General features: G+C 54.1%; 1 protein-coding gene across 3 annotated transcripts in view; it reads right to left on the bottom strand.

The window, feature by feature from the left end:
* The window catches only part of CSNK1G2 (casein kinase 1 gamma 2), a 50,316-nt gene extending 40,488 nt beyond the window's left edge, over positions 1-9,828 (bottom strand). For 2 of the 3 annotated variants that reach the window (XM_062596610.1, XM_062596615.1), the window contains exon 1: positions 9,540-9,646. The gene's annotated coding sequence lies outside the window, so the exon portion shown is untranslated. Of the gene's footprint in view, positions 1-9,539; positions 9,647-9,772 lie in introns of those variants that run through there. The other variant, XM_062596611.1, reaches the window with a different exon arrangement.
* Between the last annotated feature and the right edge of the window lie 4,950 nt (positions 9,829-14,778).

Genomic DNA, 14,778 nt, shown 5'->3' with positions numbered 1-14,778 from the left:
TACCACCACAGATTATTCAGGGTCTTTATACTCCTCCATCCTTCAATTTCTTATCTGAAGAACCAGATTCACAACCCTTCATTAAGTATCATGACAGCTTTGTGGATTAAGGACTCAGCCTGGTTTTCCATCCACCTCCACATCAGAAAGGCATATTGCAAAGGTTCAGTTTCCCCTTTCCCCTTATTCACCACGCACGCCCATTTTGCACCACATGAAAGGGCCACGGCTAAAACAGAAGCACCTCAAAGGCGGCTACAGAAGTGTTACTGACTTAGAAAGGAACAGGCACACTTATGAACTTCTCAAGGTGTTCATCCAAAAGGTTATCACCTCTCAAACAGGTACCTATAGTACAGCCTCAGTGGTTCCTCCCCACAGCTGTAACTGCTCAAGACCTACTTCTCTGGATCCTATACAAAAAACTTAATTTATAAAAACAGAGGAAAGGAACATGCAGGATACACCCTCTCCTGCCCCCCCCCCCAAAAAAATATAAAACCCCATTCTTATCTTGCTACTGTTAACACCTGAAACGTTATTTGCATGTACAAACTGTCCCTTCTCCCTCTTTTTCCAGGCTCTCACTTCTCTGATCTTTGTCCTGGAGACCACAGCCAACACACATTCCCTCTTCTCTAGTGAACACTTCCAGCCGAAACCCAAACTTTGCTTTTCAGAGCCAGTCACTCACGTTACTAGTTCCAGTCACCTTTTCCCAGTCTCTGCAGACAGAACTCAACTCCTTTGGCTTCCCTGTTTGCTCTGCAGCCAATTTGTGGGCCTGAACCCATCAATGCTCATTATGAAAATGGGCCAAGATTTCCCAGAGCTGTACAGTACTTCCAGGTGCTCAGCTGCAGCCAGTGCCATGGGCCAGGGCTCAGAGGAGCCAGCTAATTACACTTGGGAACATGAGCCCCTCTAAGGCCTTAGAGATTGGGAATACAAGAACAGAAGGGCTTCACATTGGCTGAAGGTGAAAAAACAACAACAAAAAAAAGCCAGTATGCCATCTTCTTATAGAGCCACCTGATCCCTGCTCTGCTCTGGACTTCAGCACCCTGCCAATTCCTGAGCTGGAAGGGGCTTTGACGCTCTCCGACAAAAGCCTTTGCTTTCCAAATGCCAAACCGGTCAATAAAAGCTGGAGCCATGCTCACAGCTGCTTCAGCTGGACTTGGCTCTCCATGTTGTAGCTCCGGGCAATGATTTAGGGCTGCCTGCAAGCACTTTGTTACACTAGGAGGAGGAAGTTCTCAACCTTTCAGAGCTGCACACAGGAGCCTGGGCAAAACCTTCTCTTGGGGCTGGCTCACAAGCTGGGTACCTTTGATTTTGCTTCGAGAGAAAAATTTTTTTTTTTTTGATAGCTAAGCAAAATGCAGCTGTAACAGTCAAGTATGGCAAAAACCATCCAACCAAGAGCACAGAGCACGAGAAGTCAGGTCAGGTCTAGCACAGACATTCACCTTGTAACTAAGGAAGTTCATCCAGATCCACACTTGCTAGCTTACCCTGTGTGTAGAGGGCAGGTAGCTGCCTTGCTTAAGGCCACCTAAGGAGGGAGGATTGAGTTGGGAGAAGAACGCAAAGTTTGTCTCAATCATCCTTCCTCACACACCACAATCAGCTCTTCTTCATCTTTGGAGGAGGAGGAAGGTGAAGGAGGACAGGAAACGCCACAAGCACCTCATCAAGCAGGTCCAGGGAAGGGGAAATCCTGCCATTAACAGGATCCACTGCAGAGGATTTTGCAGCTGATGAACTCCAGCCACCACAGACTACAGTGAAAGCAAAAGCAGCAGAGCATTTCTTTTCAGATAAGCTTCTTTTATCGGGAAGTTTACACACGCTTCAGCCTGGCCGCCCACATCAGCCCATCTGGATGTTCCCCCAGCTGGAAAGCAACTCCAAACCTGTGCCTTTAAATCCCCCTTGGCAGTAGGAGCAGAGGACTGGGGCTGTGCGAGCAGACACACCCTGCGCTGTGCGCCGCCTGCTACACTGCTACAGCCTCCGGAGCACACAAACATTTCCTTCCAGCCGCTCCTGCGCTGCAGCTCAGCAGAGAGCTGCCTCAATACCTGCCACACCAGAAGAGGAACACAGGCTGTTTTATATAACCCTGCAAATACAGTGGCTTCCTACTCCTTTCCTGTAATCCCCTGCTTGTCCACAGCATGGGAAACTCTTCTCTCAAACTTTTTCCTTAAGTCAAATATTTAGAGGCTAGCAGGCATTCCTCATCATATGAGGAAGTTAAATATTGGCCCTAAAACAACAGCAAGTGCCTTTAAACGATTCTGGCTGCAGAAGCACTGCTCTGGACTTTGATTTCTGGCTCTAAATAAGAACAGGAGCAAAGCACTGTGTGTTATATACTCTTCTCTAGGAGACATCAGAAGGCAGGTCCCTCTGTGTCCCCTGCCAGGACCCCAACAGGCAGCGGGAACTGTCCCTTGCTAGTGCTTTATCCCACCCCAGGTGCCTGCCGCCACCAAGCCAAGCCCTCTGCAGCGCATCCTCTGCACCATGCCCAAGACTAAGTCTCGTTTCCAGGTCCACACGTGTACTCGGAGAGACACTACAGAAGACTTACTGGGAACCGTAGGTGCCACGAGACTGCAGCCAGGACATTTGTAACCTCTCCTTCCTTCCTTCCTTAACCTCTCCTCTGCTGGCTGTGCTGCCAGGACTGCCTCCGTTCTCACTTGCTGTTCAAGCTTACCTCCCTAGTGCATAAAACGCTCTGGGCTGTCCCTGCTACACAGGTAGCCCAGCTACCTGGCAGAGGTGCTAGCCGTGGTGAGGAAGTACCCCAACAAGGTAGAGACCCAAAGAGTCCGAGAGAGGTGAGCACGAGAAAGGGAGAGGGGAGAGCGAGGAAGAAAATTGCAGGGAGGTCAGGACACCTGGAGCACATTTTGCACACAGGCTCTGGGATGCTGTGGGTATTTTCCATGCCGAACAGGGGAGGAGTGCTTCCGTCACAACTCCGTCTCGCCATTCCCAAGTGGCCAGAGCCTCCGCAGAGAGCCAGCTTCACCTCAGCCCGGAGCAGTTCTGCAATGCCCAGCCACTCCGAGCCAAGCCCATCGGCAGACGAGCCTCTGCTGCTCACACACCTCCTGCTGAAGGCAGGCCTGCGTCTGCACTCCACAAGCTAAGGCAAAGCGCGTGCCAAAACCACCTGAAACCAGAGTATGTTCAGATGGAGAGTGTCTGACCACTGCTTCTCAGCAGCAAATGCCACAACAGCTTTACCAACAGATTTGGCTAGAGAAAGGTTACCACAACGCAGTGCAAGTGTGCCTGAAAAACATGCTGCATAATATCACAAGTTCACAGCACTTATTCTATATCCAGCTCAATTCAGCGTGGTGTAAGTGTTAGCTGAGCCTCCCTTTTACATTCCTGAACTCGGAGCCTGCAGATCTGGTGAGCCCTAGGAGCAGTCTTTCTTTGCTCCCACACTCCAAGCAGCTGGCCGAGGAAGGAGAACACGGGCCCGAACAACAGAGAGCTGCTTCCTAGCAACATCCCTTGCTATCGCTCAGAGACATGTACATCCAGCTAACCGAGCTCCTGCTTCAAGTTCAGCCTGCAGGGTGTCTCTATCAGCCAGCAGCACAGAATAGCCATGATGGTCCTTGCGTGCTGGAATTCTCTCTTCTCATTCCCCTCTTCCCTGCACCAAGACACCTACCACAACATTTTAGGCTGAAGATTTGCTTCAAAGCTCTGACAATCTCTTCTCAGGATCCCCTTACCAGGTATACATCACTCTGAAAACAGCACGGGTTTATCCCTCAAAGCACTTCCTATTCTTTCCCCAACCACAGAAGCCCACTGAACGACTAGCTCCAGCATGCAAATTTGTGCATGAATCCCCATGGCTCAAGCCAGAGACTAGTCTGTACCTGTCAGCATCAACACCTCCAATACCTTGTCCCATGTCATGCTGCCCCCAAACCCGTCAATGGAAAAGGCAACTGCTGCTCCAAAGATTTGCTGCTAGAAAACATGAGCAGTCTCGTCCAATATATATAACGTATCTCCATTTCTAATGCATGTTCTCATTAGTTTCGTTAACATTCTCTATGCTAGGGAGTACAAAAGCTAAACTTCAAATAAAACCTACAACATCCTCAGGATAAGAGAAATCTACATAGTCGGGAGTGGGGTTATTCCAGGAGAGCCTTGGTCTGTCCCTTGCCAACACAGGTAACGTGGAAGATGCTGGAAAGTCCTACTCTCATCTGGCATCAAACTGGAGAAACTAGATAGAGAGAGTACAAACTTCATCACCTCGAAAGGCCTATGCCAACAAAGGAAAACAAAAAGGGTTTCTTGCTTTGTTGTTATACCTCAGTGTTATCTCAAAACCAAGAAGCAGCAAGATTTTCTTCCTGAAGACACACACATCAATAACCATCTATAAGAATGGAGCTTCTGAGCAGTAGAAGCATCACATCTCCACTTTAGTTTTGTGCTGGCTTACTACTGACCTTTCAGAGCCCATTCACCCCCTAACATCCTGTCCAACACCCCTAGGCAACAGTCACACTCAGCGTGACTTTCCAGCATCCGGACTGGAAAGGAAATGACCCGCTCAAGACTGGCCATACTCACCCAGTATCCATGAAACCCTACCAGCACTCCTCCTCGTGCACAGGTCTGCCCAGCTGCAGACTAGCAGGTCTGCAAAACTCTACCAAAGGAAAGTTTCAGAAAAAAACTAAGTTCAAGACCAATATTAACTCCATAGCAATTAACTTAAGAACATCGTTCTCAGGTTGACAAAGCCCAAACATCGCCTGTTAAACATCTGACTTACCATTTGGAAAGCAAATGTTAGGCCTCCTTCATTAAAAAACATTACATTAAATAACAAAGGGTTATGGGACACTCTTTGGTTGGTGGACATAAAAACAAATGATTAAAAAAAATCTCTCCATCCAGGTTCTCAACGTCTCTGTAGGAGTCCAACAAGGGCTTAATTTCCAAGATCTGTCTGCAACAGTGTCTTGGCTCATCCCAGCTACTGCCCCTGTATTCAACATACTACCACCTCTGTTCCACAAACATCAAACAAACCAGCACTTTCCAGCTCTTTTTCAAAGCACCGTCCACCCCATACCAAGTCAGGCAGTCAAATACAGCCTCCAACATCCAACCCTTGGGAGAAAGCCGAGAAGCCTGTAGCGCTGGGAGTCCCTTCCCAGGCCCGAGGCTGAGCTAGTCTGTACCTGGAACAGGATTCCAAGTTTCCCTCAAGTCACCATCTTACTGCAAGTCTTTTTAGCAGAAGAGATCACGGGAGTATTCAATTTTACTACCTCAGGTGAACTAGCCTCTAGACAATCAAGACATTCATTTCCTAGAAGTGAGAGTGCTTATGCTGCAACTACATTTTAAACAACACTAGTCTGATTACAGGGGAGAAGGCAGATGCCAGCAGGATATCATTTGGAAAACGAGAACTGTCACTAACCTTCCAGTAGGAGAATACAGACTTTACGGGCACTGGAAACTCTTCCTGGACATGTAGCAAAATTTGTCCATGACCTTTTCAGAACTAAGGAAGCCATTTAAAGCCTTTCAAGAGCTAATTGCATTCCTCTGCCCCAGGAACACACTCTCCTTATTGTGGGCCATTAAAGAAATCAGGGACATCTCACGCCACGCAGCATTCTAAAGTGCCCTGCAAGGTTTTACCTGCAAGTTTCTGCTTACCTGAAGAATCATTTCCTAAATCACAAAGCACGGGATCAGCTCCAAACTTAAGCACACCAATCTGCTGTAAAATTACCATTGCAGCAAATGGAACACATGCTTTTTGTTTTCCACACATTACAAGCATTTACCTCCAGTACTCACTGTACCATTTTTCCTCCCGATCACAACAGTGTTGCCGCAACCTGATAGACCTCTGAAGCAGAGGTGAAGAGCACAACTCTGCATACCTCTAGGCAAGACAAGCCTTGAAAGAGTAGATCCATGCTTCACATCAGCTACCAAAGCGCCATCCCAACAGCTGATAACATAGTAAAGACAGGGCAGGGGGATATTTTGGAACAACTCAACCAGGTGCATGCCCTGCCTTAACTTTTTTTTCTTTCTTTCTAAATCAGTTATGAGGAATCAGGGAAAACACATGCAAGAGGAGGCTCTACCTAACAGAAAGTCAGCTCAGCGTTGCAGCATGAGCAAGAATTTAAGAGAACTGGCGAAAAGGCAGAGGGCAACTAGAGTGAACCTGAGAGCCAGAACGAGCCCAAGCAGTCTCTCTGCAGCTGCTCCAGCAGAAAGTCACCTTTATATTTTCCTCACAACTGAATCTTGCTTCTTCTCTACAGCTACGGACTTACCGGAGGTACTGACTGCCAGTAGAAGAATAAACATCCACTCTAGTAAAAACCAAAACTGTTTATAAACACACAGCTTTTCTAACGGGAAGAGAACTTTTTCTCCAGCAGAATTCCAGTGTCACAATGGGATTTGTTCCCCCTTCCTCCCCTCCTAGCTCTTACGGTGCTGAACTAGTACAAGCAGCTCCACATCTGGGCCAGCAGAAGGAGGCTCCGTTCCACGGCATCTCACTGTGCCAGGCCAAGCCAAGTCTGTCTAGTCAAAGCCCAACGACAGCACTGAGGGCAGAGCCATTCCCACAAGCTCCGAGCAGAAAGCAACTGCAAGCACACAAAAGAAGTTCCTACGTTAGTATCAGAGTCTTTGCCCTCTCAGCAACATCACAAGGGAAGATGAGAAATCACAAGAGTAGTGGGAGGCAGAACAGGTTACTGAGCAGAAGTCCAAAATTCCACGTTAACCTGCCCTGCCTGCAAGGCACTTTTCATTGAAAGGAACATAAGAGTCCATGCTGCAGCCACGAGGGCTGCATCGCTTGCATTTAAACTGACCAGGAAGGGGCCAAAGCACAACAGGACCTGCCACACACCAGAGACTTCCTTACCATCTCAGACGAGCTTCTGGGGATCTGTAGTGCTGCAGTTCCCCCATCTGAAAAACGCAGACGGACAGCTGCCTACTCTGACAGTCTCACGCTAGGACTAGTCCTTTTACCAGCTCTGTGAGACCCCCAGACTCCAAGGGCTATGGATATATGTAAGATGGGCTGGTCAAAGCAAAGGACTGCAGCTCAGAGCAAAGCCCATCACAGCATCGCTCAGCCACAGGAGCTAGGAAAACCACTGCTTGTATCACAGGGCAAAGAGAAGCCTGTAGAACACAATCAGGCCCAACTAAGACCAGTAAACATGTTTACTGGCAGTTGCTCTACGGCATCATCTCTTCCAGCCTAGCGGGGCTGGAGGGTAGGGGGAAAAATACTGATTGACCATAAGCACAAGCCTCATGTCATTCGCATTGATCCGCTGAGTCACTCTCATAATAACACTTTTGACAATGCTTGGGCTGCACAGGAGCTGAGAAATGGAATACAAAAAAAAAAAAAAAAAAAAAAAAGAAAGAAAGAAAAGAAAAAGAAAAGAAAAGAGGCAATGCAGAGTCTCTCTACTGTACTCCGACACCAGCAGAGCGAGGCACTCACAGGGCAGAATTCAGAAACCTGCTGAACTACAAGTGCCAACTTCCTCCTCTTCACGCACTCTTCTGAAGAGTGCTGCAACAAGAAAACCAAACACGAACCACACTGCAGGGGCAGTAATACAGAGCTCCATTCAGTGCTCCCAAAGAAACTGCTGTACAGAAAAACATTCTCCCCTGCTAACGGCTACCAACTGTACCCCAGTCATTTTGATGCAAGTGTAAACTAGGAAGGCAGCTGTTTTTGCAGAGAAAACTACAGAACAGACTTATAAGGCATTACAGATTTATAAACCAACTACTAAGAGATCAAATCCCAATGCAGTTTGACATCAGAAGGCAGCAGCTCCTACAAGCTAATTAGGAAATCAGCAGGCCACCTTTGGCCATGGAGCTGGAGAGGAACTCAGAGGCTCCCCAAATGTGCATAGCACCACTAACTTAGGAGAAGCTGCCACCAGCTTGGCAGCAGATTTGCTTTTGATCATCTTTTGCCTGTGCCACAGGACTACAACCCATTTAGGGGACTAAGAGGCGATAAGCAGTGAAACACCGGTCAACGCCAATTTTACCTGAAATGCACTGAATTAAAACAAAACCAAAAAAAGTTTTGGCAAGTTACTCACTGCAGTCAAGCTTACCAGGCCACAGAGAAGGCCTCTCCACACTATCCCCATGGAGGCCTCCTGCCCTAATTTAGAGCAATTCTTTTTCAGACACATTGGCAAACACCAAACCTTTTCTCCAATCTGTTATGTAAGGCCCAATTTTTAAACCCCTGTGCTGGCAGTGGGCAGATGGGGGCACGCTGTGTGCGGCACGCTGACAGGACAGTCCAGCTGGCAGATGAACTTACACACTCCTCAGAATTCATTTCCAGATATCCAACCACTTGTTGTACAAAAGGAAAACAAACAGATTAGTTCACGAGGCAACTTCCAAACACACCGGTGCAAACCATCCACGCACCAACCATCAGCACAGGAGCAAGTTTCCAGTTACCTTCAACTTGTTTAGAACAGACTAATTTCATGGCAACCCAAATGAGGTTTAACAAACTTCATTCTCAAACTTCAGAAACACGTATAACATGGCGGGTCCCTAAGCAGTGCAGGCTGCAAAAGCATTTCCTCAAAAGAAAAAAAAAAAACTCTTTTCCTAACACCCCCATAACTTCAATTCGTTTAACCTACAGGTCCAAGGGCCCCAACTGGAGTCACTTCTGCCAGTCACCGAACAGGAGCCACAGGCCTCCGCCGGCTCCGCTCCCTGCTCGCGAGGCTGGCACGAGGGAGCTGCTCCTTGTGCGCAAATCTCCCCTTTCAGCTGCCTGAGGAACAGTTAAAGTCAGCTCCTTTCTGGTGGGGGCAGACACAGGGTGTGTGTGGGGGGGGGGGGGATTTTTCCAGTTTCTCACGTTCATCCTTAACAGCTTTGCTAAGGGGTGGGAGGGGGAAAGCTATTTTAAAGCCCAGGATTCAGCACAACCCCTTTCCCCAAATAAACACTTCCCAAGCCCGCTGGAGAGAGAGGAAAGCCACATACAAAGGAGCCAACATCCTGCGAGGCTCCAGCTGCGCCAGCCAGGCCAGCGCGGGGTGCGGGGGGGGGGGGGGGGACAACCCGGAGGGGGGGGGACACAACCCGGAGCGGGGGGGGACACGAGGCCGGGGCCCGGCCCCAGACGGGGCTGGAGGCGGGGAGGGGGCGAGCCGGGGCTGCGGTGTGGGGGGGGGGTGCGGGGCCTCCCCTCCCGCGGGCTACAAAACGAGAGGAGACGCAGCGAGGCGGCGCCGGGCCGCAGCCCCCCGCGCTCCCCCCGGCCCCCTCAGCGCCCCCCGGGCCCCCGCCCCCCCCCCCCCCAAGCCGCCCCCTCCAACCCCCCCCCCCTCCCCACGCCGGCTCTGCCCGGACCCGGACCCGGCCGCGGCCAGCGGCAGCAACAGGGCAGCCCCGGCGGCCGTTACCTCCGCAGGCGCTCAGCGGCGGGCCGCGCTGCCGCTGCCCCGCGGCCTCCCCATGGCGGCGCCCCCCCCGCGCCGGGTCGCTCTTAAGCCGCCGCCGCCGCCGCTCGCCTCCCCTCACCACTCCGCGGGCAGCGGCCAGCCAGCGACACCTCTACGCCGCCGGCGTAGGCTCCGCGCGCACCCATGCGCCCCCCGCCACGCCGCCGGCGCAAGCGCCCTTCCTGAATACCAACTCCGAAGCTTAGAGGCCCGGCGGAGCTGAGCGCAAGCGCAGCCGAAGGGCGGGTGGTGGCGCAACGTCGTTGGCGTAAAGCGCGTTCGAGAATAGGCGGCTTGAGGCGAGCGAAGGGCCGCGGCGCGAGGGAGAGGGAAGCGGGAACGCGGCTGCGCGGCAGCGAGCGGTGCTTTACGGCAGCGAGCGGTGCTTTACGGCAGCCGCGCGCTTGGCGGCCGCCGCCGCCGCTGTTCCCTTAACTCCTTGCTGCCCGGCGGCGGGGGCGGCGCCTGTGGGGGACGGGCCGCTCTATAGGGGACGGACAGCTCCCCTATAGGTCCAGCCCCCTGTAGGGGACAGGCCACTGTATAGGGGACAGGCTGCTCTGCTATAGGTCCAGCCCCCTGTAGGGGACAGACCGCTCTATAGGGGACAGGCCGCTCCCCTATAGATCCAGCCCCCTGTAGGGGATAGACCGCTCTATCAGGGACAGGCTGCTCCCCTATAGATCCAGCCCCCTGTAGGGGACAGGCTGCTCTGTAGGGGACAGCTGCTAAACAGGGAGCAGCCGCTACTATAGGTACAGCTTTCCAGTAGGTTGACTCCCCTATGGGGGTAGCTCCACGGTAGGATACAGCCTATATAGGGGCCAGCTTCCCACACACACACACTTCCACAGGGAACAGGACCCACTGTAGGGTATAGCTCACCTATACGTACAGCCTGCCCAGGGGACAGGCCCCGCCACGGGATAGAGCCCCTCTAGTGGGCAGGTCCCGCAGGAATATGTGCTATAGGGCCCGCAGACGGCCGCGGCGCGGCTCGGCGCGGCGGGCGGGCGGATTTGCGGCGCGGGAGCGGCCTGAGCCACAAGCCTCTTTAGGAGCGATTTAGGGGTCTGGGTTTAGCCCCGGCGCTTGCACCGGCCGCAGCTGGGCTCTCCCCGCGCCGCGCCCCCGGCTGCCGTCACGCCAAGCCACGCCGGGGGCTCGTGTTAAAATCTTCCGACGCGCCGAGGGGCGGCTGGCGTGGGCGCCGAGGCGATGAGATCTCCTCCCCGCCGTCCCCAAACGCTCGGGGCAAGAGGCTGGGAGGAGGGAGCGGAGAGGGGAGCAAGAGCTCGGCGCGTCTGCGCGCGCGTGCGGCCCGAAAAAACCCTGAATCCAAACCCTTGGGCGGGAGCGAGGAGCAACTGAAACTTTAAAATTTGCCCCCGTCTCCGCTGAGCGGAGCCGTGGAAGCGTCGAGGGGAGCGCGGCCGTGCTGCGACCGGCCGCCGCGTACAGGGTAACGAAACCCTTCCGGCGGCAGCCGCCGCTGGGAGGTGACGTCCGAAGTCAGGTCCCCGCCGCCCCGTGAGAAACCTTCTAGCCGGTGAGAAACCTTCACGCAAGGACTCGTTCGGCTGCGTCTGGCCGCTGGAGGAAACGTCTCCGCTGGGCACTTCGGCGGTTTGAGAGGCGTGAGGAGTTTGCAAGCAGGATTGGTGCTTTTCCTTCGCAATTCCTGAAGGGAGCTGGAGCCGTTCGGGGCTGAGGTCAACCGGGAAATACATTTAACAAGTGATCCTAATGCAAATGGAGAAAACAAAGACAAGCAGATAGCGGGAAACACCTTCCCTGGCCTGGAAATTTATAGGAGCCCTAGAGCCAGGGAACTGAGACAGGAGGCTGCAGTCAGCCATTGCTGACGCAAACCTCAGCTACGAAGAGCGGCCAGCAACAGCGGATCGAACCTGGGCTGAAAGATCTGGGGCAGGGAAAAGGGATCTGCCAAGGGGCTTCCCTCGGGCAGAGCCCGGAGCCGGATGGGAACAGCTGAGCGCCTGGTGGGACTCCGCTGTCCCACCTCCTCCGGGCACGGATCGGGGCTAAGTCCACCTGGCTGTAGATGTCTGGCATTTATATGTCAATGTTTAAGGAAGGCAGATCTCCGTAACCCCCAAACTGGCCCTCAGAGGCCACAACTGCTCCAGCTCTGGCTGAAGTCACTGATTTCCTGCAGGACTTGCGGGTTGTGGGATGCTCGTGCAGCGACCAGGCACCCTTCTGCTGCCCGGCGCCCTCCTGCTCCTTCCAAGCCTCACAGCAGCTCTCTGCACCACTGGGGAGGCGCGTTTGCCAAAGCCATCGGCCACGGTGGGTGGAAAACCCCCCTCCAAGTTCCCGATTGCTGATCTGCCCCAGTAGCTGGGACCAGGCACAGCCAGCTGGATGCAGGAGAAGATGGATCAAGCTCCAAGCAGATCTGCGTTATCCCTTAATGAGTGACAGTGCTTTAAATACACCAAGGGCAGGAATTTTGCAAGCGCTTAAGCCTTTCCAGAGCAGCCTGCCGCGGACCTGCAGCATCCACTTGCGCCAACGGTGTCTTCGAAAGCTCTCCCTAAAGCCCTGCTCAGCCAGCTGCCGACAGCAGGCGCAGTTTTGCCGGCGTTTGGGCAATGCACCCCCTCGGCGCGCGGCGCAGGTCTGAGAGGCCGGCACGGTCGTGCTACCGGGGGTAATGCCTAGAAATAACTATGGCTCTAGCACCCAGAGCAAAAGCTGCTCGTGCTGCTGCCGAGGTGGAGCCGGGGAGCTCCTGTCACTCCCCTTGCAACAGGTTGGAGTTTCAGGCTGGTGGGGACTGGAGGCCAGATGAGCCTTCAGTCCCTCGTGTCACCTTGGATTTGCTATAAGTTGGGACCTGTTTTCCCTGGCGGAAAATAAACCAGAAAAGTTTCCTCCAAGTTTTAGGTTGCGTTAAGCTTTCGCCTCGCTGAGCTCTGATGGTTTAATTGCTGCTGTTGGAAGCTGCTCAGCTGCGGCCGATTCTTCCGCTCCGAAACCGAGGGGCTGTGAAGAAGCGGCCCTGCTCGGCCTCCCTCTTCCCAGCGCGAGGCTGCAACGCGCCGCGCTAGACATTTATGAGCCTTGCTTTGGGATGAGCACCATGGAAACAATGATAATATTCAAATAAATAATTCAGCCGTAAGAAGTCTCTCCTTGTGCTCACTTGGTAAAGGAGGTCACAGCCGGGAGAATTGCTTTCTTCTGCCCGTGGTGCAATAACCGTCCCTGTTTGAGCCTTTCAAATAGTTTGGGATATTTAAGCATTTCTAGAAGAAACTGTTACGGTTTAGAAGGATTCGGAGAATAAAACAAACTCTTCTGTAAGTGAAACACCGATTTTGCCATCCTGTGGCAGTGCTTTTTGGTGGCTTTGCGCGCCCATTGCATTACGCAGCGGTGCGATATTCCCACTCCTATCCTACAAGCACGCAGAAGGGCCGTTATCTGCATCCCATACTGGAGACGGGGATAAAGTTGTTCCCAAAATACCCAGCTGAGCAGCAGGAGAGCTGGGAGCAGAGCCAAGGTGCTGAGCCCCGGCCGGGGCTGGACATGGGGCGTCTGGAGCCCAGCCCCGAGGGAGACGCCGGACGTGGGCGTCCGCAGGCGAGCGGCTGCTTCGCTTCGGTCCCTCCGGTCCGATGCTGCCGCCTTCCAACCGAGCTCGCGGGGCCGAGAGCGTTGCCCGCGGAGGCAGAGCCCGTCCCCGACCTCCCAGTGCGCGCCGGGGGCCCCGGGGGACGGAGTCCGGCCACCGGACCGAAGTCCAAGGCTTAGGCAAAGCCGCTTCCCCGCGTTCGGGGGGGGGGGTACGAGCGGCGTTGCGGCCCCCGGCCCGGCTCAGGCCTGCCAGCGAAGCCCTCCTCCCCCTTTTTCCGCTGCCCCACGCCATCCCGGCTCCTTTTCCCCCCCTCCCCGGCGGGGACAAGGCGCGAGTCCGCCGCTGCGCTTCCTCGGGAGCCAGCGGCTCTGCACGAGCGCGGTGGGAAGAAGCTGCCGTCTGTCCGTCCGTCCATCCGTCCTGCGGCAGCAGCAGCAGCACCGGCTGGACTCCATCTCCGCGGGCGCGAAGCTCGCGCGCTGCCAAGGTGGAACGGGGACCTCTGTGCACCCCGGCACCGGGAGCGCCCACAGGTCCGGCCCCCGTTTTGATACTGCAGACCCGCTGCAGTGGGGAGAAATAAAAAAAATGAGGCGATTTCAAGCGCACACGTCGCCCAGCCGTTCGGCTTGCGAACTTACCCCACCCTCCGGCGCGGGAGATGGGGCAAGCAAACAGTTTAGGTTTTATTTAGCTCGAATCTCCAGCGTGCCGTTACTCGGCGGCGAATACGCGGGGCGCCGAGCGCGCGCACACGCGCTGCGGAGATCGATACGGCCACGTGCTACGGGAGCAGCTCGGCGGTAGCCAGAAAAGCCAGGGGATTTCTGCTGGGAAAGCATCCAGCTAGTAGCCCTGCCTTCGTCCCAAGGGCACAAGTTAATTTGGGCTAATTCCCGAGCAGACAACACAAAATCCACTGCTCTATGCAAGGCGCGGGAGAAGCAAGCTGCTCGGGGGCGCGCGGACGGAGCCTTTCCGCCCCGCAGCGTTTGCGCTCGGGAACCGGCACCGAAGCTGCAGAAAAACGTCAAGCGTCAGACAAAAAAAAAAAAAAAAAGGAGTGGGGGAAGGGAGGAAAAAAAGCAAAACAAACAAACAAACAAAAAGCACGGCAGCTAGCCAAGCGGCCTGACCGATACACCCAACCGGGCAGAAACACAACGGGGCAGAAGAACCGGCCCCCAGCGCCGGGACCCTCGTCCTCTCCAGGAGCGCTACGAGATGGCTGCGTTTTAACGCTTCTGTAAAATAGCCAAGGGCGGAGAGACGCGTTCGGGGTCCAGATATCCAGCAGGGCCCTGAATGCTGTTTAATACCTACAAAGCATTGCCTACGGCTTTCTGTTCAGTCCCGCTGCCTCGCTGAATTTTCCCTGGGACCGGTAAGTCAAAGCTCCCCCCGACTTTCTGAGGGCTCAGCGCAGCCCTGGATAAACGCAGCACGCAGTCTTTAGGGGCGAAGGTATCCTCCGCCTGCGCGATACGCGCTCCGAGCGAGGCGGCTCCCCAAGAAGCCGCTGGTGCGGGAAGGTTTTGCGAGCCCGAGCGCGGGATGCTGAGGGTTGGCCGGGGGGGGGGGGGTTACCGA

The sequence above is a fragment of the Rhea pennata genome, chromosome 27 (assembly GCF_028389875.1).
Source record: "Rhea pennata isolate bPtePen1 chromosome 27, bPtePen1.pri, whole genome shotgun sequence".
In the NCBI taxonomy this organism is placed as follows: domain Eukaryota; kingdom Metazoa; phylum Chordata; class Aves; order Rheiformes; family Rheidae; genus Rhea; species Rhea pennata.
This window is presented reverse-complemented; position numbering and strand designations above follow the sequence as displayed.